This window comes from Diceros bicornis, chromosome 30 (assembly GCF_020826845.1).
Source record: "Diceros bicornis minor isolate mBicDic1 chromosome 30, mDicBic1.mat.cur, whole genome shotgun sequence".
In the NCBI taxonomy this organism is placed as follows: Eukaryota; Metazoa; Chordata; class Mammalia; order Perissodactyla; family Rhinocerotidae; genus Diceros; species Diceros bicornis.
In genome coordinates, this window is record NC_080769.1 from 9,565,881 (window position 1) to 9,591,705 (window position 25,825).

Consider the following 25,825-nt stretch of genomic DNA (forward strand, 5'->3'; position numbering starts at 1 on the left):
AGGGACATTTGACCTCCCCCACTAACTGCCTAAAGAATTTGACATGTTGGCTTCTTCCAGGAACAGATCTATCATGATGGCTGTAAAGATAACGTAGGGTAAATGTTACAATAGGAAAGGCACCAACAAGCCCCTCTTATCAGAAGTTCTGTCTCTCTGGCCACATTCTCTGAATGACCCTGTGAGGAGTTGCCAGACAATCATTTACATTTACAAGGGAAATCTCCATTTGTAAAGGAATCTCCCTCTCTGTATTGGGAAGAGGGGAGATGAGCTCATTTCTAGTGACTTATCAATGTGGAAGGTGAGGCCTTGGGGCTGCATAATAAACCTTACTCTTGTTTACTGTGCTTTAGTGGTAATCTCCTGTAACTGACTCCCCCCACCCCCAAAATCCTCCTTTGTCACTGGCTGAAAATGATATTTAAGAAGAGAATTTCTGCTATTGTGTTGAGAAACGCAGTGTCCCTGCTTTCTCCCATGTATACATGGTATTATTGGTAATACTTGGTTTTATTTTCTCCTGCTAACCTGTCTTGTTAATTATTTGGCCAGCCATAAGAACCTTAAGGGAACGGGCAGAGAGAGATTCTTCCTCTTCCCCCGACACAATCAAACACATAATCAATCTGAAGCAGGTGGCAGATGCAGTCAATAAGTGTGGAAACTTCTGTCTTCCCTTGTCTACGGAGGTCAAACTCCACCCATATGAAATGGGAGATTGGGTCTGTCTTAAAACTTGGAAAAGCAGTTCATCCCAAGATCAGCTAAATCCTATTTGGGTAGGGCCTCACTTGGTGTTACTAACCACATATTCTTCCCTAAAATTAGAAGTAGTCATCCGTTGGATCCACCACACATGGGTAAAAAAGGCGCCCACGCCTGAACATCAAGAGAGATCATCACAGGCAATTAATGACTCTGAGTTTTCCTGTAAACCACTCTCTGATTTGAAACTCTTGTTTCAGTGACACTATGCAGATAAGTAATGACTGGCTATCCACCCCAGGCTCTGCTCTAGATCCTAACCAACCCCATACCATTTAGGCATGGTGTGCTTTCAAGGAGGTTGCATGTTCCTGGGCGGCAAGACTAGGTCCATCAGAGAAACGGGCAACCCAGTATCTAGACTATAAAGAGCTGATGGAGTCAGGAGAGGAAAAAGGCAAGTATGCCCAGATCCTAAACACATTGAGTGTATAAAATTACAGATGATTGTTATGAACAACTCAGGGCTATGCCTCTGGTGACCCACAAAACTGTTTGAGATTAGCTGTAAATTCTGCTCCTCTACTTGTCCCTATGACAACGCCCATGCTCAGCAGGAAGCAGTTACAGAAGACGGACATTCAACCTGTGCCCCTCAAGAATGAGGAGCAGGATAAAACTAGAGGGGAGATTTGTCACTGACTAGGCACTTATTGGGTTTGGAAACAATTAACTGTTTCTCCAAGTTGTTTTTTTCCTTTTGTATGTTAAGGAGATGTAACCACCAACCATCCCGAAACTGACCAAGGCTCACCACAAGAGCTACGCCCGTGACCTGTGCCTTACTTTTAATGCTAAGATCTCTCCAGGAGGAGCTTAGGCCTCATTACCATAACCTGCAGTGTCTGTGGAAGCACGTTTTCCAACTGAGCCTGTGCAAGCAAATACCTGCCTTTCCCTTTTGAATATTCATTCCCCATCCAAAATAAAAGTCCCTGCTTCTCTTTGTTCGAGGATGCCATGACTTTGGAAATGATTCCTCATGGCTTCCTATTTGCTGCAAATACACTTTACTTTGTGAGACAAGTTCCACTGGTGTAGAGTCTTATTTAGCTCACCAGGAGGTAAGCCCACTTGGTTTGGTAACAATATCTTCTGTAATCAATGGCAGTTTTATTTTTCCATTTCAATCCTTAGATCATTTATATGTTTTTCTTGCTTTTCTGACTGAACAAGACCTCCGTACAATAATGACTAGAAGTGGTAAAAGCAGCATCTTGCCTTCTTCCTAAAGCTAACGGGATATTCTTTCCATCTTCACTGTTCACTGTATTGGTTGTTGTAGATTTTACAAGATTAAGGCTTTATCCTACTTTTAATAATTTGAGAGTTGCCTTTCTCATAAATGCCCTCTGAATTTATTAAATGCTTTCCCTTGATTCCTCTGAGATTATCCCATTTGTTCACAGATCTTATTCAAGGTTCTAGAACTGTCTGCCCCTATGATAGATACATAATATTTGAGTGAATCAATAAATAAAAGAAGTTAAAAAAAATAAACGTGGTGAAGTAATTGATATCCAAGGTTATAGCAAACTTGTAATTCTAGAAAAACTGAACTTGGACATAATGGATTTTTTTTTTGTACCTGAATGTTTTCTATGTAGTGATATATTAGAGAAGGTTTTTACAAGTATGTTTGAGTAACATTGGCTTATCATATCCTTTTCTTATTCTATTATAGCCTGATTTTTCTATAACGATAGGAGTATCTCCTCCTTTTCTAAACACTTAATTTCTATACGAGAGGAATTGTTTCTCCTATATAGTCAAAATTCACTGGCAAAATCATCTGAATCTGGATTAGTTGTTGCTATCATTACTAGTTTTATTTTCATATTTTGGAATAATTTAAAAGCAAGGATTAAATTGTTTTTATGTTTGTTAGACTGCTAAGTGTTCCAATTATCATAAGTCAGTTGGGCAAGTTATGTTTTACTGGAATTTTTCTACTTTCAAATTTGTAGTTTCTTCTGTTTTTGGTATTTGTGGCTTTTGTAATTATATACCTTTTGTATCTAATTTTTCATTCTTACTATCATTTCATGGAAGTCATGAAAATGACTTTTCATTTTTCTTATATTAATCTGGCCAGAATTTATAGTTTTGTTAATTCATTTCAAAGAAAACTGGTTTGATTAATCTTCTGTATATCTGGTTTGTGTTCTATATTAGCAGGCTCAGGTGCCATAAGAAAATATCATAGACTGAATGGCTTAAACAGAAATTCATTTTCTGGAGGCTGAATTCCAAGATCTGATGCCAGCAAGGTAGGTTCCTAGTGAGAGCTCTCTTCCTGGCTTGTAGATGACTGCCTTCTCTCTGTCCTCACATGGCAGAGAGAAAGCCAGCAAGCTCTCTGGTGTTGGGACCAGGGAACCAGGCAAAGAAATGATTACTGAGGACCTGATCAGCAACTAACATGGTCTCTCAAATGTTTTCAGATGAGAAGAAACTAGGTATTCTGTTTTGCAGAAGTTACTGTCCTGTTTTGCAGATATTGCTATCTTGCAGGGAAACTCACGTTTGTAGCAAAACCCCCACAAATTGGTCCAACATCAGTCATCCTAAAGTTACCTTAACTCATTTGCATCCTAAATTTTTCTCCTATGGGAGGGTCCAAAGAGCCCTTTTCAGATCATGCAATGTATGTAGTGTATTCATGCTATGCATGCGCCTTAAATGAACATAGTTGTTACAAATAAACCTTATATCTTCTCCACCCTTGTGTATAAAGTCTCCAGTGATACTGAGTTTGGAGAAATACTGCTTTGGGAGCTATACACAGTGTGCTTCATTGGTTGGGAAAGCAATAAAACTTTTCTTCACCAACTTCTGCCTTGGCTGTGCATTTTGGCTGCACACTCGCCAAGAGACAAACCACTTGAATTCAGCTACAGTGTCTTGTCTTATCGGGGCACTAATACCATCTTGGCAGCCCCACTCTCATGATGTCATCTAAACCTAATTATCTCTTAAGGCCCCATCTCCAAATACCATCACCTTGGGGGTTAGGGCTTCCAGAGATGAATCTTGGGGGGGACACACTTCAACCCGCTGAATGTTCTTTTTTGTTACTTGCTGTTCTTTATTTTTACTTTCATTCTAGTTTTGTTGTGTTTACCGTCATGCACCACGTAACAACACTTTGGTCAACAATGAACCACATATATGACATACGTGGCTACACATATATATAGGTGGTCCAATAGGATTAGTACCATATACCCTAAGTGTGTAGTAGACTATATCATCTAGATTTGTATAAGTAGGCTCTGTGATGTTCGCACAAGGATGAAATCACCTAATGAAGCATTTCTCAGAATGTATCCCCAATGTTAAGACATGCATGGCCATATTTTGTTATTATTTTTATACTTATAAAATTAAATGCATGGCTCATTACTTTTCAGACTTTCTTCTTCCCTATTATGTAATGATTTTAAGCTTTGACTGTTTTCATATTGCTGTAGCTGAATCTCCAACAAAGTTTGTGGGTTTTTTTTTTTTTTACTTTTCAATTATAAATATCTAATTTCTACTACAGTTCATGCTTTGAGAGATGGCTTCTTTCAAAATGTGTTTCTAAATTTCCAACATATGGTATTTTATTATGTTTTTTTATCGATCAATTGCATTGTGTTTAGAGAATTATATTAGTCTTTGCAAATGCTTGAGATATGCCTTCTGGGCCTGTTTGTGCTCAATTTTCATAAATGTCCCATGTGAGCTTGAAAAGAACATGTGTTTTATCCTTGCAGTCAGCAGTGCTATGTCTATGGTAACAGCTTGTTCATTGTTTTGTCCAAGTCTTTGGTGGCTACTGAATGTTTGTTCCTTTGCACTACCTAGTCCAAAGAGTGGGGTATTAAAATATTCTAATGGTGGCTTTGGTAATTCTCCTTTCATTTGGCCCATTTTTTTTTGCTATATTTTGAAGACTATGTTATTAGGTACACACCATTTTAGAATTGTGGTAGTTCTTTGGTGAACTGAACCTTTCAAAACTTATCTGTAACTTTTTTTTTTTATAATTTTATTTATTTTTCCCCCAAAGCTCCAGTAGATAGTTGTATGTCATAGATGCACATCCTTCTAGTTGCTGTACGTGGGACGCAGCCTCAGCATGGCTGGAGAAGCGGTGCGTTGGTGCGCGCCCGGGATCCGAATCCGGGCTGCCAGCAGCGGAGCGCGCGCACTTAACCACTAAGCCACGGGGCCGGCCCTATCTGTAACTTTTTGTGTATAAGAATGCACATTCCAAAGAATCTGTTGTGTCAGATTTTTATGGAGGTATATCATATTGTTTTCCTTTTATTTATTAATCTTACTGTATCTGTTTTTAGACATCTCTTTAAAAACATCATAGAAGTGAAACTTTTAAAATCTAGATTTTAGTAAACTTTGCATGTTGAAATAAAATTAGGCATCCAGAGAGGTTGTAATAATAGGACAGTGTGTTCCTGTATATCCTTCACTGAGCTACCACTAGGGTTAATATCTTAGGTAACCATAGTATAATTATTGAAGCCCAGAAATTAACATTGATAAAATACTATTAACTAATCAACAGACCTCATTCAAATTCACATTTTTGCATGCTTGTTCTTGATGTGGACTAGAATTCAATTCAAATCCTTACACTGCATTAATCTTTTTTTTCCTTTTCTTTTCTTTTTTCTCCCCAAAGCCCCAGTACATAGTTGCATATCCTAGCTGTAAGTCCTTCTAGTTCTTCTATGGGGGATGCCACCTCAGCATGGCTTGATGAGCGGTGAGTATGTCCACCACTAGGATCTGAACCAGTGAACCCTGGGCAGCCAGAGCAGAATGGATTAACCTAACTGCTATGTCACTGGGCCAGCCCCTAATATTGACATTTATAAAATCCACACAGATGATCCTTACCATTTACGGAAGCATTTAGTCCATTTATAAGTAATGTAAATGTGGTAAGTTTGGATTTCATTTAGTCATCGTATTTTATGTTTTACATTTGCCTTATTTCTTTTCTTTCTTCGAATGGAACTTATCAGCTGATTTAAACTTACTACAAATTTACAGTAATAACAACAGTGTCTTACATGCTTAAGGACAGACATATAGATTAACGGAATAGAGTTGAGAGTCTAGAAATAAGCCTTCACGTATATTCTCAGTTGATTTCTGAGAAGGGTGGCAGGAGAATTCAATGGGGAAAGAATATAATCTTTTCCTCAAATGGTATTGGGACAACTGGATATCCACCTGCAAAAGAATGTACTTGGACCCTTACCTTACATCATATACCAAAATTAGTTCAAAATGGATCAAAGATCTAAGTGTAAGACCAAAAACTATAAAACTACTAAATAAAAAATAGGGGGAAATCTTCATGATATTGCATTTAGCAACGGCTTCTTAGATGTAATACCTAAAGCACTTTGCAACCAAAGAAAAAAAAGAGATAAATTGGACTTCATCAAAATTAAGAACTTTTGTACTTCAAAGGACAATTATTAATATTAAATCCTTTTTTTTTATTGATGTTTTAATGGTTTCTAACATTGTGAAATTTTGGGTTGTACATTTTTGTTTGTCCATCACCCCATATATGACTCCCTTCACCGCTTGTGCCCACCCCCCACCCCCACTGCCCGGGTAACCACAGTCCAGTTTTCTCTGTCCATGTGTTGGTTTATATTCCACATATGAGTGAGATCATACAGTGTTTGTCTTTCTCTTTCTGGCTTATTTCACTTAACATAATATGCTCCAGGCCCATCCATGTTGTTGCAAATGGGACGATTTTGTCTTTTTTTATGGCTGAGTAGTATTCCATTGTATATATATACCACATTTTCTTAATCCAATCGTCAATCGAGGGACACTTAGGTTGCTTCCACTTCTTGGCTATGGTGAATAATGCTGCAATGAACATAGGGGTGCATAAGCCTCTTTGGATTGTTGATTTCAGGTGCGTTGGATAGATTCCTAGTAGTGGGATGGCTGGATCATAGGGCATCTTTATTTTTAATTCTTTGAGGAATCTCCATAACGTTTTCCATAGAGGCTGCACCAATTTGCATTCCCACCAGCTGTGTATGAGGGTTCCTGCTTCTCCACATCCTCTCCAACATTTGTTGTTTTTTGTCTTGGTGATTATAGCCATTCTAACGGGCGTGAGGTGGTATCTTAGTGTTGTTTTGATTTGCATTTCCCTGATGATTAGTGATGTTGAGCATCTTTTCATGTGCCTATTAGCCATCTGTATATCTTCCTTGGAGAAGTGTCTGTTCATTTCCTCTGCCCATTTTTTGATCGGGTTGTTTGTTTTTTTGTTGTTCAATTGTGTGAGTTCTTTATATATTATGGAGATCAACCCCTTGTCAGATGTATGTTTTGCAAATATTCTCTCCCAGCTGGTTGGTTGGCTGTTCATCTTGATTCTGGTTTCATTTGTCTTATAAAAGCTCTTTAATCTGATAAAGTCCCACTTGTTTATTTTTTCTTTAGTTTCCCTAGTCTGGGTAGGCATGTCATCCGAAAAGATTCCTTTAAAACCAATGTCAAATAGTGTGTTGCCTATATTTTCTTCTATGAGTTTTATAGTTTCAGGTCTCACCTTCAGGTCTTTGATCCATTTTGAGTTAATTTTTGTGAATGGCGATAGCACATGGTCCACTTTCATTCTTTTGCATGTGGCTGTCCAGTTTTCCCAACACCATTTATTGAAGAGACTTTCCTTTCTCCATTGCATGTTCTTAGCACCTTTGTCGAAAATTAGCTGTCCGTATATGTGTGGTTTTATTTCTGGGCTTTCAATTCTGTTCCATTGATCTGTGTGTCTGTTTTTGTACCAGTACCATGCTGTTTTGATTACTATTGCTTTGTAGTATGTTTTGAAGTCAGGAATTGTGATGCCTCCTGCTTTGTTCTTTTTCTTTAGGATTTCTTTAGCTATTCAGGGTCTTTTGTTGCCCCATATAAATTTTAGTATTCTTTTTTCTATTTCTGTGAAGAATGTCATTGGGATTCTGATTGGGATTGCATTGGATCTGTAGATTGCTTTAGGTAATATAGACATTTTAACTATGTTTATTCTTCCAATCCACGTGCATGGGATATCTTTCCATTTCTTTATGTCATCGTGGATTTCCCTCAATAATGTCTTGTAGTTCTCATTGTATAGGTCCTTCACCTCCTTGGTAAGATTTAGTCCTAGGTATTTTATTCTTTTTGATGCAATTGTAAATGGTATTATCTTTTTGAGCTCTCTTTCTGTTAGTTCATTATTAGCATATAGAAATGCAACTGATTTTTGTAGATTGATTTTGTACCCTGCAACTTTGCTGTAGTTGTTGATTGTTTCTAACAGTTTTCCAACAGATTCTTTAGGGTTTTCTATATATACAATCATGTCATCTGCAAATAGTGAGAGTTTCACTTCTTCATTACCTATTTGGATTCCTTTTATTCCTTTTTCTTGCCTAATTGCTCTGGCCAAAACCTCCAGTACTATGTTGAACAGGAGTGGTGAGAGTGGGCAGCCCTGCCTCGTTCCTGTTCTCAGAGGAATGGCTTTCAGTCTTTCCCCGTTGAGTATGATGTTAGCTGTGGGTTTGTCATATATGGCCTTTATTATGTTGAGGTACTTTCCTTCTATTCCCATTTTATTGAGAGTTTTTATCATAAATGGATGTTGTATCTTGTCAAATGCCTTCTCTGCATCTATTGAGACGATCATGTGGTTTTTATTCTTTGTTTTGTTGATGTGATGTATCACGTTGATTGATTTGCGGATGTTGAACCATCCCTGCGTCTCTGGTATAAATCCCACTTGATCATGGTGTATGATCTTTTTAATATATTGTTGTATTCGGTTTGCCAATATTTTGTTGAGGATTTTTGCATCAATGTTCATCAGCGATATTGGCCTGTAATTTTCTTTCTTTGTATTGTCTTTGTCTGGTTTTGGTATCAGGGTGATGTTGGCCTCATAGAATGATTCAGGAAGTGTTCCATCTTCCTCTATTTTTTGGAATAGTTTGAGGAGGATGGGTTTTAAATTTTCTTTGAATGTTTGGTAAAATTCACTGGAGAAGCCATCTGGTCCTGGACTTTTATTTTTTGGGAGGTTTTTGATTACTGTTTCAATCTCTTTACTTGTTATTGGTCTATTCAGATTCTCCATTTCTTCTTGGTTCAATTTTGGGAGGTTGTATAAGTCTAAGAATTTATCCATTTCTTCTAGATTGTCCAATTTGTTGGCATATAATTTCTCATAGTATTCTCTTATAATCCTCTGTATTTCCATGGTATCCGTTGTAATTTCTCCTCTTTCATTTCTAATTTTATTTACTTGAGCCTTTTCTCTTTTTTTCTTAGTAAGCCTGGCTAAGGGTTTGTCGATTTTGTTTATCTTCTCGAAGAACCAACTCTTTGTTTCATTAATCCTTTCTACTGTTTTTTTGGTCTCAATATCATTTATTTCTGCTCTGATTTTTATTATTTCTCTCCTTCTGCTGGCTTTGGGCTTTGTTTGTTCTTCTTTTTCTAGTTCTGTTAGGTGTAATTTAAGGTTGCCTATTAGGGCTTTTTCTTGTTTGTTAAGGTGGGCTTGTATCGCTATGAGTTTCCCTCTCAGGACCGCTTTTGCTGCATCCCATATGGTTTGATATGGCATGTTATCATTTTCGTTTGTTTCCAGATAGTTTTTGATTTCTCCTTTAATTTCATCAATGATCCATTGGTTGTTCAGTAGCATGTTGTTTAATCTCCACATTTTTGTCACTTTCCCAGTTTTTTTTCCTGGTTCATTTCCAGTTTCATAGCCTTATGGTCTGAAAAGATGCTTGTTATGATTTCAATCTTCTTAAATTTATTGAGGCTTGCTTTGTTTCCCAGCATATGGTCTATCCTAGAGAATGTTCCATGCGCGCTTGAGAAGAATGTGTAGTCAGCTGTTTTTGGGTGGAGTGCTCTGTATATGTCTACTAGGTCCATCTCATCCAGTTTTTCATTTAAGTCTAATATTTCTTTATTAACTTTTTGTCTGCATGATCTATCCATTGCTGTAAGTGGGGTGTTAAGATCCCCTACTATTATTGTGTTGTTGTTGATTTCTCCTTTTAGGTTTGTTAATAGTTGTTTTATGTACATTGGTGCTCCTATGTTGGGTGCATATATATTTATAAGTGATATGTCTTCTTGATGGAGTGTCCCTTTTATCATTATATATTTCCCTTCTTTGTCTTTCTTAACCTGTTTTATCTTGAAGTCTACTTTGTCTGATATGAGTATGGCAACACCTGCTTTCTTTTGTTTGCCATTAGCTTGGAGTATTGTCTTCCATCCTTTCACTCTGAGCCTGTGCTTGTCTTTAGTGCTAAGATGTGTTTCCTGAAGGCAGCATATTGTTGGGTCTTGCTTTTTAATCCATCCTGCCACTCTGTATCTTTTGATTGGAGAGTTCAATCCATTTACATTTAGGGTAATTATTGAAATATGAGGGCTGAATGTTGCTGTTTTGTCACTTATTTTCTGGTTCTTTTGCATTTCCTTTGTTTCTTGTCCCATTTGTTTTGGACTGCCAATTCAGTTTGGTTGTTCTGTCTTATGATTCTTCTAGTTTTCTCTTTGTTTATCATATGTGGTTTTAATCTGATTATTTGTTTAGTGGTTACCTTGAGGTTTGGGCAAAAAATCTTGTGTATGAGATAGTCCATTATCTGATAGCCTCCTATTTCCTTATACTAAGTCAATTCAGTCACTTTCCTCTTCCCCTTCTAAGTTGATCTTGTTATACCTTATTCTATCTTGTGTTGTGGCTGTGTGTTTACAGTGATGAGGTTAAATTTATTTTTGGTGAATTTCTTCCTTTGATCTTTGAGTTTAGTATTTAAGTGGTTGCTAACCTATTCTGGTAAAGATCTACTATTTCTCTGATTTTGTCTACCTACTTTTCTCCTTACTCCAAGCTTTGTGTTCCCTTTCTCTTCTTTTTTTCAGGCCTGAGGGCCTTCTTGAGTATTTCTTGTAGTGGGGGTCTCGTGGCCATGAACTCCCTTAGCTTTTGTTTATCTGGGAGAGTTACTATTTCTCCATCATATTTGAAGGATATTTTTGCTGGATAGAGTATTCTTGGCTGAAAGTTTTTGTCTTTTAGTATTTTGAATATATCATTCCAGTCTCTTCTAGCCTGAAAAGTTTCTGTTGAGAAATCCGCTGAGAGCCTGATGGGAGTTCCTTTGTACGTTATTTTTTGTTTTTGTCTAGCTGCCCTTAATATTGTTTCTTTGTTGTTGACCCTGGCTAGCCTTACCACTAGGTGTCGTGGTGAAGGCCTTTGTCTGTTAATATATATAGGCGTCCTGTTGGCTTCGCTTACTGGTATTTCCTGCTCCTTCCCCAGATTTGGGAAATTTTCAGCTATTATTTCCTTGAATAGGCTCTCTGTTCCTCTTTCCCTCTCCTCTCCCTCAGGAATACCTATAACTCTTATGTTACATTTTCTAATAGAGTCAGATATTTCTCCGAGTCTTTCTTCATTTCTTTTTAGTCTTAGTTCTCTCTCTTCTTCCATCTGGAGTATATCTGTATTCCTATCCTCTAAAGTACTAATTCTTTCCTCCATATTGTCAGTTCTGTTCTTTAAAGATTCCAGATTCTCCTTTATCTCCTCCATTGTGTTCTTCATCTCCATCAGCACTGATTGGTTTTTCTTTATGATTTCAATCTCTTTTGTGAAGAAACTCCTAATCTCATTTAATTGTTTGTCTGTGTTGTCTCGTATTTCGTTGAGTGTTTTTATGATAGCTATTTTGAAACCTCTGTCATTTAGTTTATGGATTTCTGTGTCTTCGGGGTTGATTTCTGGGTGCTTGTCATTTTGTTTCTGGTCTGGTGATTTCATATATTTTTGCATTGTGGTTCCTGTGTTGGTTTTGATTTTCCTCATCCTGGAAGTCTCTGGTTGCAATTTCCACCTGCCGCCACTGTCTGGTGGTAAAGGGCTGTGTAGTCTAAGCCCCCTGCGCTCTGCCCCAGTTTTTCTGCTGCGATCCGCAGTTTTGTTTTGTTTTGTTTTGTTTTTCCCCACTGCGATCCACGGGTCCAGTCCAGTTTGTTCAGGTCTGCCTCGGATCGCTAGGTCTGGTCGAGCTGCAGACTCCGGGTTTCAGGGAGGGGGGAGCTCTCTCTTTTGCCCTCTGGGTCCCTGACGTGGGAGGCTTCTCGTTTGCCCCTCTTTATCTGCTCTCTGGGGTGCTCAGATGTTGATGGTAGCCCTGTGGCTCCTCTGAGCCCTCTGTGCGGGAGTTTCCCACTGGCTGAGAGAGCCCGAAGAGCTACAGTTTCCCGCCGAGGGCCGCCCCTCCCCCCTCTCTGGGAACCGCGCGGACCGGGATCACTGATCTGATGGGGAGGGAGCGGAGTTCTCCTTACCTCTCCCCACTTCCTCCGGGGGCCCAGCACGTTCCGCTCTCAGATGTGCAGCAGTGTGGATCCCTCCGCTCTAGGTTTTCACTGTCTGGGATTCCGTTGTTGGTCTGTGGCTGTTGCTTTTGTTGTATCTTGTGGGGGAAGAATTCACGGGAAAGCTCACTCCGCCATGATGCTGACGTCACTCTCCAATATTAAATCCTTTTGTAATCCAAAGGACACATTCAAGAAAGTGGACGACAACTGTGGAATGGGAGAAAATATTTGCAATTCATATATGTGATCATATATTTGATAAGTATTATATATAGAATATATAACAATAAAACAATAAAACAACTGGGGCCGGCCCCGTGGCTTAGTGGTTAAGTGTGCGCGCTCCGTTGCTGGTGGCCCGGGGTTCGGATCCCGGGTGCGCACCGACACACTGCTTCTCCGGCCATGCTGAGGCCGTGTCCCACATACAGCAACTAGAAGGATGTGCAGCTAAGACATACTATCTACTGAGGATTTGGGGGGAAAAAAAAATAAATAAAATCTTTAAAAAAAATAATAAAACAACTCAACAATAAAAAGACAAATAATCTAATTTTAAAATGAATGAAAAATTTGAAAGACATCTCTCCATAGAAAACATAGAAATGGTCACAAGCACATGAAAAGATGCTTAATATTACTAATCATTAGGGAAATGCAATAATATTCACAACAAGATATCAGTTCACATCACTGGATGGTTGAAATGTAAAAGATAGTCAATAACAAGTATTAGCAAGGATGTGGAGAAATTGGAAACCTCATACATTGATGGTGGGATTGTAAATGATGCAGCCACTTTGGAAAACAGTCTGGTAGTTCTTCTAAATGTTAAACATATATTTTCTATATGTCCCAGCAATTCCACTCCTTGGAGGTATTTGTGATAGTTAATTTTCTATGTCAGCTGACTGCATCATAGAACATCAAGATATCGGGGAGTACATCCTTTTTGGGTGGGACCATGAGGGTGGTTTGGAGGGAGAGTAGCACTGTCTCTGAAGCAACTAGAGCAGTAAGATGTAACAAACATTAGCTACCATTATATTTTTACCACTAAATCTTAAAACTTAATATAAAACTATTGTAACCAAAAGAATGTGCTGTGGGCATAAGTAAATATTACTGGCATGGAACAGTCTATAAATTGATACAGGTATATATGGGAATTTATTGTTTAATAAATGTGGAATTTCAAATCAGTAGTTCAAGTATAGTTTATCAATAAATGACAGTATAAGAATTGACCATCTTACCAGACAAAAAAAATAGTTGCATCTACTACTGCACACCACATGCCAAAATACACTCTTTGAGGATTAAAGATTAATATTTCACTAAAAGTAAAAATATATTAGAAGGAGACTAGGAGCTCTGACTGTAATCTAGTGTTTGAAGAGAATTTTTAAGGCAAAGCAGGAAACTCAGAAATAACTTTTTAAAAAAGACTTTCCTGGCTACATAAAAATTAAATATTTTGTGGAACAACAGAGGAAACATTGACATAGCAAAATAGCTATCATTTCAACAGATTGATGAAACACATTTAATAATGCACACGAACAATTCTTGGTAAATGCACTAGTAAATCAGGATTTAAAAAGACCTTTATTAACTAGACAAAGGCCACTCACTGAAACCCACACCAAACTTGATTACAGAAGATTTTGAACTACTCCTATGTTAAGAATGCCTATCAGTGCTGTTTCAAAATTTAGTATGGGAGGTCCTGGTAAGAAAGGAAAAATAAAAAATACATGTTTGTATTTTTTAAAAATAAGAAATACATATTTGAAGAAGAAAAACATCAAAGTTACAAAAAATGTCATTACACTGAAAATACAAAGGAATCAATGATTAGAATTTAGCATCATGTCCAAGGTAAATGAAAAGAAATGAGGGGAAATGAAAGTTAAATACGGGAGGGATTGAATGGAGGAGATAGACCATCTCACGGATTGGCAGGCATTTTATTACACGAGAATCATTGTCAAGGCTCTAGGAACCTGGAGAAGCAGGTAGAAAAGCTTTTGATGAGCACCGGGCGACATGAGTCATCAACCCCAGCTTCTCCCTTGTGACATCTAAAGCCAACGGTGGGCCTCCTCCCACCTCCAACCCCACCCCCGGGTGTAGACTCCGCCCTCTGCCCGTAGGCCCCACCTCTGACCTGCATCCATCCTCAACTTCCTTCGCGGGGCGGGTTCCTGCCCCCAGACCCAGCTTGGACCCAACCCCAGGCCCCATCAGTCACTATTTGAGAATAAGCAAGTAGAAAATAAATTGCAGACATGATACTTAAACTTTAAATACTGGGTAATCCATCTCCCAGAGAGAAGGACATTATTCTACTAAAACCCCAGTACTATTGTTTCACTCAAGAAAATTAAAAAGAAGAATGTCATCAAATATCCACTCTATGTAAAAACTAAAATTCTCCACACTGTTATAAAATATGTTTTTGTATCTAGGATTCAGTCAAGGTTATATATGGCAATTGTTTATGTCTTTTAACCTTTACCGTAGAGGAGTCACTACTTGTCAACCGTATTGACTTTTTGAAGAATCACACAGGTTCCTTTAAAAAGTCACACATTTTCATTATTTCTGATTTTATTTTCATGGTGTGTTTAAATGTTTCCTCCATTTCTTGTGTTTCCTGCCAACTGGTAATTGGGTCTAGAGCAGAGGTTGGCAAGCTTTTGTCTGGAAAGGTCCAGATAGTAAGTACTTAATGTTTTGCAGGCGGTTAGGTATCAGAATTACTCAGCTTTTCCTTTGTGGTGGGCAAGCAGCCATAGACCTAAGTGAACAAATGGGCATAGTTGTGTTCCAACAAAGCTTTATTTATGAAAACAGGCCTGTGACCAAAGTGTGCCAACTCCTGGTGTAGAGGCTTCAAAAGACCATTTCAAAAGATGTTGTAGGGGCCGGCCTAGTGGTTAAGTTCGGGAACTCCGCTTTGGTGGCCCAGAGTTTGCAAGTTCTGATCCTGGTCGTGGACCTATGCACTGCTTGTCAAGCCATGCTTTGGTGGCGTCCCTTATCAAGTAGAGGAAGATGGGCATGATGTTAGCCCAGGGCCAATCTTCCTCACCAAAAAGAGGAGGATTGGCATCAGATGTTAGCTCAGGGCTAATTTTCCTCACAAGCACACACAAAAAAAGATGTAGGTGATGTGTACATCAAATTGCATTCTGGAGCCAGCCAGGTGGTGTAGCGGTTAAGTTTGCGCACTCTGTTTTGGTGGCCTGGGGTTAACTGGTTCTGATCCCGGGTGCGTACCTACTCACTGCTTATCAAAGCCATGCTGTGGCGGCATCCCATATAAATTAGAGGAATATGGGCATGGATGTTAGCTCAAGGCCAATCTTCCTCAGCAAAAAAGAAGAGGATTGGCAACAGATGTTAGCTCAGGGCTAATCTTCAACAAAAAAAAATTGCATTCCATAAGGAAGACAGAAATTTATGCCATCCCTGACTGATGCCCACTTTGATTACTTGCTTAAGGTAGTGATCAGCAGAACACTCTGTTTTAAAGGTAGACTTTTCCTTGTGAATAAAAAGGTCATATGTGGGGTGATATTTTGATACTCAGAATACGTTGTTCCCAGCAAGCTTTCTAACAATTATCTTAGCATCTCTTAATCACGTGCAGTGAATAAACTTCCGTATATGTTGTTTCACATTTGTGGGGGTGTATTTTCATTGTAAGTTTATCATGTTAGTTTTCTAGTCAAACGCAAATGTACATTTTCTTTTGCTGGAGATTATAAATTTCGTTCTATAGGTCTTGTGTCATTTGTAGTTTCTGAATCAACTTTTTAAAAACATGTCTAAAATTAAGAGGAAACACAAGGAACAGATTTTAGTTTTTAACTTCGAACACTAGTTTTCTGAGTAAAAATACATAATTCTGAGTAAAAATACACAAATACATATTCAAAAGTAATGTGCATTGGTTTCTACTATATTGTGTGCATTTTATGTGAGTCTTAATTTGATTTTTATGCTGTAATTCCATTTTTGTGTTCCTTTTATTTGTGCATACTGTACTGTAACATTTTTTTTTGTGGGGAATTGCAAATGTCTGAGAATCCACAAATGGTCATTGAATTCATTTAATGAGCCAGGAACTGTGCCAGGGACAGAGAAACAAAGGCTGTCAAAGCATAGTACTGGTGCCATGGGGCTTCCAATCTATCTGGGAATACAGATTTCCAATGAATACTGGCAAGTTTGTGATATGAACATCAGAATGGCTTAATATGAGGTGGTGATATGTATTGGGAGGGATTGAGATTTAAGTTGTGAAGCAAAGCCTGAGTAGGATTGACCTAGTCAGGTCGTTGAGCTATTGTGAGGATTTGTAGAGTGGGTGAGAACATTTCAGGTGAAGGGAACTTGATGAGCAAAATCCAGCGTAGTTGAGACCTTGGTGTATTTCTTAAACTGAGGAAAGAGAGTTTGCAGAAGCAGAGCAGACAGAGTGATGGGAGACAGAGTGGAGAGCAGGGACGGGACCAGGGGAGTGAGGTGCTCTGGACAATATTCTAAGGCCCTGGAAGCTTCTGAAATGTTTTAGCAGGAGACTGATTTGAATCCATTACAACTTAAATAGAACCTACTAACTCTTGCTTTGGAAATGGACTTCAGGAAACATGAGTGTGACGGCATGGACTCAAGATAGAATCTTATGATGAATAAGTTGTAAAACAGTATCACAGAATCTAGATGTGGATGATGGTTATGAAAAAGAAAATAAATGAAGATTTCAGAGTTTTGTAGAAGGTAAAGTGAAAGAATCCAGGCATTTTAATGAATGTTTGAAAGCTTGATAACTGCTTAGTGAAAAAATTCAACCCAAAGCTGTTCTTAGGAAACTTGTAAACTGTTGGAGGAGGCAACATCTCTCCAAGAAAATAAATGTATTGTTACAAATTTATTAGAGTTATGGCACTAAGTGAAGGACAATATTATTTTCTCTGTCTTTATGTGGGAGTAGGTGAAGGCAAGAAGTAGAGCTGATCAATATTTAAGTCGTAAAAAGACAAGGCGTAGGAGTTAGCCATGTTGGAAGGGATGAGAGTAGGAGATGGGGGAAGGTTTCTGTTTTTGCTTGATTCCATTTCTAGGGTGAGAGAGGGTTCCCTTCTCTCCACATCTTCACCAACACTTGTTATATCTTGTCTTTTTAATCATAGCCATTCTGACGGGTGTGAAGTGCTATGTCATTGTAGTTTTGATTTGCATTTTCCTAATAAATAGTGATGTTGAACATCTTTTCATGTGCCTGTTGGCCATCTGTATATCATCTTTATTTTATTTATTTATTTTTTGGTGAGGAAGATCAGCCTTGAACTAACATCCACGCCAATCCTCTTCTTTTTGCTGAGGAAGACTGGCCCTGGGCTAACATCTGTGCCCATCCTCCTCCACTTTATATGGGACACTGCCACAGCATGGCCTGACAAGTGGTGCGTCAGTGCGTGCCCGGGATCTGAACCTGGGCCGCCAGCAGCAGACCGCATGCACCTAACCGCTACACGACTGGTCCAGGCCCTGTATATCATCTTTAGAAAATGTCTGTTTATATCCTCTGCCCATTTTCTTTTTAATTTATTTTATTAAGATCAATGTTAACCACCAATCTGTTCTCCTAATCTCTTTGTTTGTTTTCCACATAGGAATGAAATCATACAGTATTTGTTTTTCTCTGTCTGACTTATTCACTTAGCATAATACCCTTGATGTCCATCCATATTGTTGGAAATGGCATGATTTTGTATTTTTTATGGCTGAGTAGTACTCCATTGTGTGTGTGTGTGTATATATATATATATCTATTTCAGAGAGGATGTAGAGAAATAAATATGTATATACACATAGATACATATGTATATACATATATATACACATATAAACATATATATACACACATGTACGTATGTATATATATACATATATATATGTATATCTACTTCAGAAGAATGTCTGTTTATATCCTCTGCCCATTTTGTGATCAGGTTGTTCATTTTTTTGCTGTTGAGTTGTATGAGTTCTTTATATAGTTTGGAAGTCAACCTCTTGTCAGATATATGATTTGTAAATATTTTATCCCATCTGGTAGATTACCTTTTCATTTTGTTGATGGTTTCCTTTGCCATGCATAAGCTTTTTAGTTTGATGTAGTCCCATTGGTTTATTTTTTCTTTTGTTTCCCTTGGCTGAGTAGATGTGGTTTTCAAGAAGATACTGCTAAGACCAATGTCAAAGAGCGTACTGTATATATTTTCTTCTAGGTGTTATACGGTTTCAGGTCTTACATTCAAGTCTTGAATCCATTTTGAGTAAATTTTTGCGTGTGGTGTTAAGATAGTGGTCTACTTTCATTCTTTTGCACATGGCTGTCCAGTTTTCCCCACACCATTTATTTAAGAGACTTTCCTTTCTCTATTGTTTGTTCTTGGCTGCTTTGTCAAAAATTAGCTGTCCGTAGATGTGTGGGTTTATTTCTCGGATCTCAGTTCTGTTCCACTGATCTGTGTGTCTGTTTTTCTGCCAACACCATGCTGTTTTGATTACTATAGCTTTGTAGTATATTTTGAAATCAGGAAGTGTGATAACTCCAGCTTTGTTCTTTCTGCTTAGGACTGCTTTGGCTTTTCTGGGTCTTGTGTTGTTCCATATAAATTTTCAGATTCTTTATTCTATTTCTGTGTAGAATGTCATTGGGCCTCTGATTGGGATTGCTTTGAATCTATAGACTGCTTTAGGTAATATGTACATTTTAACTATGTTAATTTTTCCAATCTATTTGCACAGAATATATGTCCATTTCTTTATATCTTCTTTAATTTATTTCAACAGTTTCTTACAGTTTTCAGTTAACAGGTTTTTCATATCCCTGGTTAAATTTATTCCTAGCTATTGTATTATTTTTGTTGATTGTAAATGGGATTGTATTCTTGATTTCTCTTTCTGCTGGTTGGTTCTTAGTGTATAGAAATGCAACTGATTTTTGTATGTTGATTTTGTACCCTGGAATTTTTCTGTATTCGTTAATTATTTCCAATAGGTTTTTGGTGGATTCTTTAGGATTTTCTCTGTATAGAATCATGTCATCTGCAAATACTGACAGTTTTACTTCTTCCTTTCCAATTTGGATCCCTTTTATTTCTTTTTCTTGCCTAAGTACTCTGGCTCAGACTTTCAATGCTATGTTGAATGAAAGTGGCAAGAGTGGGCATCCTTGTCTTCTTCCTGTTCTTAGAGGAATAGCTTTGTTTTACAGCATTATGAAAATGGCTGTGGGTTTGTGGTATATGGCCTTTATTATGCGTAGGTACTTTCATTCCATACCCATTTGATTGAAACTTTTTATCATAAACAGAGGTTGAATCTCGTCAAATGGTTTCTCAGCATCTATTGAGATGATCATGTGATTTTGTCTTCATTTTGTTAATGTGGTATATTGCATTGATTGATTTGTGGGTGTTGAATCATCCCTGTGTCTCTGGAATAAATCCCACTTGACTGTGGTGTATGATCCTTTTAATATATTGTTGTATTCAATTTCCTACTATTTTTTTGAGGATTTTTACATCTTTTACATCTATGTTCATCAGTGATATTGGTCAGTAATTTTACTTTTTTGTGTTGTCATTGTTGGGTTTTGGTATCGGGGTAATGCTAGCCTCATAAAATGAGTTAGGAAGCATCCCATCTTCAGTTTTTTGGAAGACTTTGAGAAGGATAGTTATTAAATCTTTGAATGTTTTCAAGAATTTATCAGAAAACCCATCTGGTCCTGGTCTTTTGCTTTTGGGGAGGTTTTTGGTTACTATTTCAATCTCTTTGCTTGTGATACGTCTATTCAGATTCTCTATTTCTTCTTGATTCAGTTTTGGGAGGTGTATGCTTCTAAGAATTTATCCATTTCTTCTAGATTGTCCAATTTGTTGCCTTATAGCTTTTCATAGCATTCTCTTATAATCTTTTATATTTCTGTGGTATCTATTATAATTTCTCCTCTTTCATTTCTGATGTCATTTATTTGAGCCTTCTTTATTTTTTTTTGTAGTGAGTCTAGCTAAGGGTTTGTCAATTTTGTTTATCTTTCTAAAGAACCAGATCTTAGTTTCATTGATGATTTCTATTGTCTTTGTAGTCCTATTTCATTCATTTCTGTGCTGATTTTTATTACTTCCTCCCTTCTACTGACTTTTTTCCTTGTTTGCTCTTCTTTTTCTAATTCTTTTAGGTGTAGTGTTAGATTAATTGAGATTTGCCCTATTTCTTGAGGTAGGTGTGTTTGCTATAAACTTCCCTCATAGTACCACTTTTTTTTTTAAATAATTTTATTTATTTTTCCCCCAAAGCCCCAGTAGATAGTTGTATGTCATAGCTGCACATCCTTCTAGTTGCTGTACGTGGGATGCGGCCTCAGCATGGCCGGAGAAGCGGTGCGTCGGTGCGCGCCTGGGATCTGAACCCGGGCCGCCAGCAGCGGAGTGTGCGCACTTAACCGCTAAGCCACAGGGCCTGCCCCATAGTACCACTTTTGCTGCATCTCATAGGTTTTGGTATGTTCTGTTTTCATTTTCTTTTGTCTCCAGATATTTTTTAATTTCTTCTTTGATTTCTTCATTGATTCAATAGTTCTTCAGTAGTGTGTTGTTTAGTCTCCACATATTTGTGAGTTTTCCAGCTTTCTTCTTGTAGTTGATTTCTAATTCCATATCATTGTGGTTGGAAAAGATGCTTGATATGATTTAAATCTTCTGAAATTTATTGAGACTTCTTCTGTTTCCCAACATATGATTTATCTTTGAGAATAGTCCATGTGCACTGGAGAAGAATATGTACTCTGCTGCTTTGGATGGAATGTTTTGTATCTATCAGGTCCATCTGGTCTTTTGTTTCATTTAAGGCCTATGTTTCCTTGTTAATGCTCTGTCTGGATGATTTATCCACTGATGTTAGTCGGGTATTGTAATTCCCTACTATTATTGTGTTGCTGTCATTTTCTGCCTTTAGCTCCGTTAATGGTTGCTTTGTGTACTTTGCACCCCTATGCTAGATGCATATATATTAGTAAAAGTTATGTCTTCTTAGTAGAATATCCCCTTTATCATTATAATGTCCATCTTTGTCTCTTGTTATCTTTTTTGGCTTAAAGTCTGTTTTGTCTGATATAAGAATGGCTACACCTGCTTTTTTTGGTTGCCATTTGCTTGGTGTATTATCTTCCATCCCTTCATTCTCAGCTTATGTGTGTCTTTAGAGCTGGGATGAGTCTCCTGGAGGCAACATACTGTTGAGTCTTGTTTTTTAATTCCTCCAGTCACTGTGCATCTTTTGATTGGTGAATGCAGTCCATTTACATTTAAGGTGATTATTGGTATATGAGGGCCTAATACTGCCATTTTATCTTTTGTTTTCTGTTTTTTCTATGTTTCCATTGTTTCCTTTTCCTTGTGTTTCTGTGTGCCATTTCTATTTGGTAGTTTTCTGCGATGTATTTCTCAGTTTCCTGGTTTTTTTTTTTGTTTTTTGACTCTGTTCTGAATTTTTGTTTTGTGGTTACCATGAGGTTTGTATAAAAGATGTCATAGATGAGATAGTCTTTTTTCTGCTGATAGCATCTTATCTCTTATCTCCATTTGCATATGCAGGTTCTCTCCCTTTCCTCTTCCCATTCTATGTTTTTGTTGTCACAAGTTATCCTTTTTTGAATTGTGAATTTGTGACAAAATTGAAACATTTATAGTTATTTATAATGTTTCCTTTCCCTTTAGCATGTTATGTCATAGTTGCTTGGTAATCTATTCTGATATAGAGTTGCAATTTTTTGATTCTGTCTACTTATCATGTTGCTCAAAGCTTTGTGTACCTTTGCCTTTTTGTTTCGGGTAGGGGGGCTCCCTTCATTATTTCTGGTAAGGCAGGTCTAGTGGTGATGACCTCCCTCAGCTTTTGTTTGTGTGGGATAGCCTTTTTGCCCCTTCATATCTGAAGGATAACTTTGCTGGATAGAGTATTCTTGACTGACAGTGTTTATGTTTGAATATTTTGAATATATCATTTCATTCTCTCTTAGCCTGTAGAGTTTCTGCTGAGAAATCCACTGACAGCCTAACGGGAGTTCCTTTGTAACTTATTTTATTCTTTGTCGCCACTCTTAATATTCTTTGTCATTGGCTTTTGACGCTTTTAATATGATGTACTTTGTAGAAGGTCTTTTTGTATTGTGAGAATTAGATGTTCTATTAGCTTCCTGTCCCTGTATATCCACTTCCTTCCCCAGGTTTGGGCAGTTCTCAGCTCTTATTTCTTTAAATAACCTCTCTGCTCTTTTCTCCCTCTCTTCTCCTTTTGGGATACCCATTATCCTTATGTTGGTTTTCCTATTTGAGTTGCATATTACTGTAGAATTTCTCCAGTTTTTGAAAATCTTAGTTCTCTCTCTTCTTCCATCAGAATCATTTCTAGATTTCTATCTTTGAGCTCAGTTAATTCTCTCTTCTATATGGTCTGCTCTATTTCCAATGCATTCTACTTTATTCTCAATCTCATTTATTGTGCACTTCAGCTGCAGAATTTTTGTTTTTTAGAGTTTCAATCTCTGGTGAAGTACTCCTTCTGTTCAATAATTTTATTCCTGAGCTCAGTGAACTGTCTTTTTGAGTTTTCTTCTAAGCTGTTGTATTTCTTCATGATAGCTATGTTCCATTCTGTCAGTTAGATCACAGTCTTCAATGACATCAAATTTGGTTTCTGGAGTAATGTCATTTTCGCTTTATGCTACTGGGTTACTGTTGTTCTTCATGGTGCTTGATGAGTTGTTCCTCTGCCCATGCAATTGGGGTAGGGAACAGTTTTTTATTTGGGTAAAGTTTTGTTTATTTTGATTCTGAGCTACTTCTGGTTATATCTGAGAGCTTGTGCTTTTCACCCTCCACTGTCTCTGCCAGAGAAGTTATCACTGCCCTCATTGTGCTCCTTGTGTCTCTGAGGTTGCTGGTACCTTGCTGTCTACAATATCACAGCAGTCATGGATGTCACCCCCACGGTCATCAGGCTGTGAGCACCTCTTCTGCTTCTGGGGTCACCTGGGTCACAGGTTCCTTCACTACAGGAAGGTGCACCAGGGGAGTGAGTTTAGTGATGTCTGTAACTCCAAAGGCCTTGTACTGTGGCCTCGGTATATGTAGAGACATGTGTTACTTTGATTTATAATTTGAGTATCTTTGAGGAAAGAGATTCCCAGAGTTCTTGACTTTGAATGGACAACTCTTAGTCAATGGCCCAAAAGTTCATAATAAATGTGAAAATGGGGCCATTTGTTGACCAGTACATCAAGAGCCAAGATGACTGCCTGAAGTGTACCAAAGTGTATTGTTTTTTGGAGTCCCATTTTTTATTAGAGACGTTCTGGTTAAGAGATGGAAAGCAGTAACATTCCACTGTACTACATCACATATGATGGTTAGCAGTGTCCTCCACATAGTCCACAAACTCTCATTGCTGTTTCCTCAGTTAATCCCAAGGGGTTCCATAGGTAGCCAAGGGATGGATGGATGAATGAACGGAAGGATAGATGGGTGAATTTATTTATTTACCTATTTTTGCATTTATTTTCAGATTTAAGAAAAGATAAAAATTGGGTTATTAAATTTTGAAGCAGTAGAGATAATTGCCTCTTTAGTAATTGGATTTATGTAACAAGTTTTAATCCTTGAACTTCCTGTTTTAACTTACTTTGGGCCCTATTAATTATTTTAATGAGGGATCCACAGGGTTCTATTTTATCAAGACAATTTGTAAGTACCAAAGACTTACCTTAATTTAAGTTTATTATTTAACGTGTCATAGATATTCCCAAGATGGTATATTTTAGGGCAATGGGTACTTAGGGACTATGGGATATGTAGGCAAGGCTACATCTAAAGTGAGGAACATCTATTTATCCTCTATTGTATTTTTAGTTACTTTTTATTTTATTTTTTATTTTTTTATTTTTTGTAGGGAAGATCAGCCGTGAGCTAACATCCATGCTAATCCTCCTCTTTTTTCTGAGGAAGACCAGCTCTGAGTTAACATCTATTGCCAATCCCCCTCCTTTTTTTCCCCCAAAGCCCCAGTAGATAGTTGTATGTCATAGTTGCACATCCTTCTAGTTGCTGGATGTGGGACACAGCCTCAGCATGGCCAGAGAAGCGGTGCGTCGGTGCGCGCCCGGGATCCGAACCCGGGCTGCCAGTAGCGGAGCGCGAGCACTTAACTGCTAAGCCACGGGGCCAGCCCTAGTTACTTTTTAAAGATTATAGTGGGTATAATGTTTAAATTTAGTGTGGTCCCAGGTATAACTATATTTGAGCCACAGATTAAGTCTAGGAGCTTTGTCAATTAGTGCATTTTAGTAAATGTTAAAGTCAATATAGAAGTTATGTTGGAGAGGCACAAAAGCTAATCAATGTCCCTGTTATCTTTTTCTTATATACATTTTTTGAGTATATAAATTTTGACACATATTTGTTATACATATGATTATTACATGTATAACTAGTCATATAAGTTTTTAGTAAGTTAATTTTAATATATAAATTTTGGATTTCCAATTGGATCCAACTATGGATCTTTGTTTTAACTTAGTTATTATATAATTTATTTGATTCTATATTAAAAGATTATACATAAGTATTTTTAAAATTAGTTATCTTTTATTTTATCCCCATATCTAGGGATTTGTTTCAATGTTGTTGTTTTCAAATCAGTAAGTAATCTAAGTGTAGCACTAGGTTTTCTATACCTGGCATTGGAGGGATACAGATTTAATATTCCTTTTTTTTTGTGGATTGGAAGTGCTGCACACAAAAAAAACTGTAGTTTTTTCTTTCCTTTTGTTTCCTGTCTGATTCTGAGATGACCATTCCTCCTGCCCACCCTTTTTTTTTGCTATTTACCTGATAAGCTCCTGGTGGTCCTGAGTAGCCCCAGCTGTGAGTGGTGGCCTCCCTTTCTAGGGTGTCCCTATCAACCTTAGAGGGGCTGGAGGTTACATCCAAGAGAACAATGGTGGCAGAATCCTGATTCTGTGATAATTTGGTTTTCAAGAGGATGCTCTTAGCATGTTGATAGACAGTGAAACTCAAGAGTGCCCAAGTACACTGACCAGGAGATTTGTAACCTCACATGAGCTGAGAATCCTCCTCAAGTATCTTATGGGAAGCAAGAACAAAGTGCTTCTTCCCCTTTTCCTTTCTCACTAAACATTGAGCCACAGTCTCCATGGATGGGATTCCTTTTATCCCACTATGTCAGGGAACAAATTGTGACAGAGCAAAGCAAGCAATAACAAAGGGATTTGCCTTTAAAGAAGGATTTAAATTTTTGGAAGCCATGGTATCTGTGGGGTGGGCACCATAACTACCAATCAGTGGGGATGAGCCTGAGCAAATTTCAAATTAAATGGATGAGTGTTTCCCAAGAGTTGCAATTCACAGAGGACAGTCAATGACAGCTTCTAATGGCCTGTCAGCAGGACATCATATTCACCCCAGACTTGTTTGTCCATTAGAGTAGATTTATTACAAAT

At 37.7% G+C, this 25,825-nt stretch overlaps 1 long non-coding RNA gene across 2 annotated transcripts in view; it reads left to right on the top strand.

Moving 5' to 3' along the window:
* The first annotated feature begins 1,703 nt into the window (after positions 1-1,703).
* The window catches only part of LOC131394435 (uncharacterized), a 124,501-nt gene continuing 100,379 nt past the window's right edge, over positions 1,704-25,825 (top strand). For both annotated transcript variants that reach the window (XR_009216130.1, XR_009216129.1), the window contains exons 1-3: positions 1,704-1,832; positions 2,944-3,038; positions 5,459-5,542. This is a non-coding gene — a long non-coding RNA (uncharacterized LOC131394435). The remainder of the gene's footprint in view (positions 1,833-2,943; positions 3,039-5,458; positions 5,543-25,825) is intronic.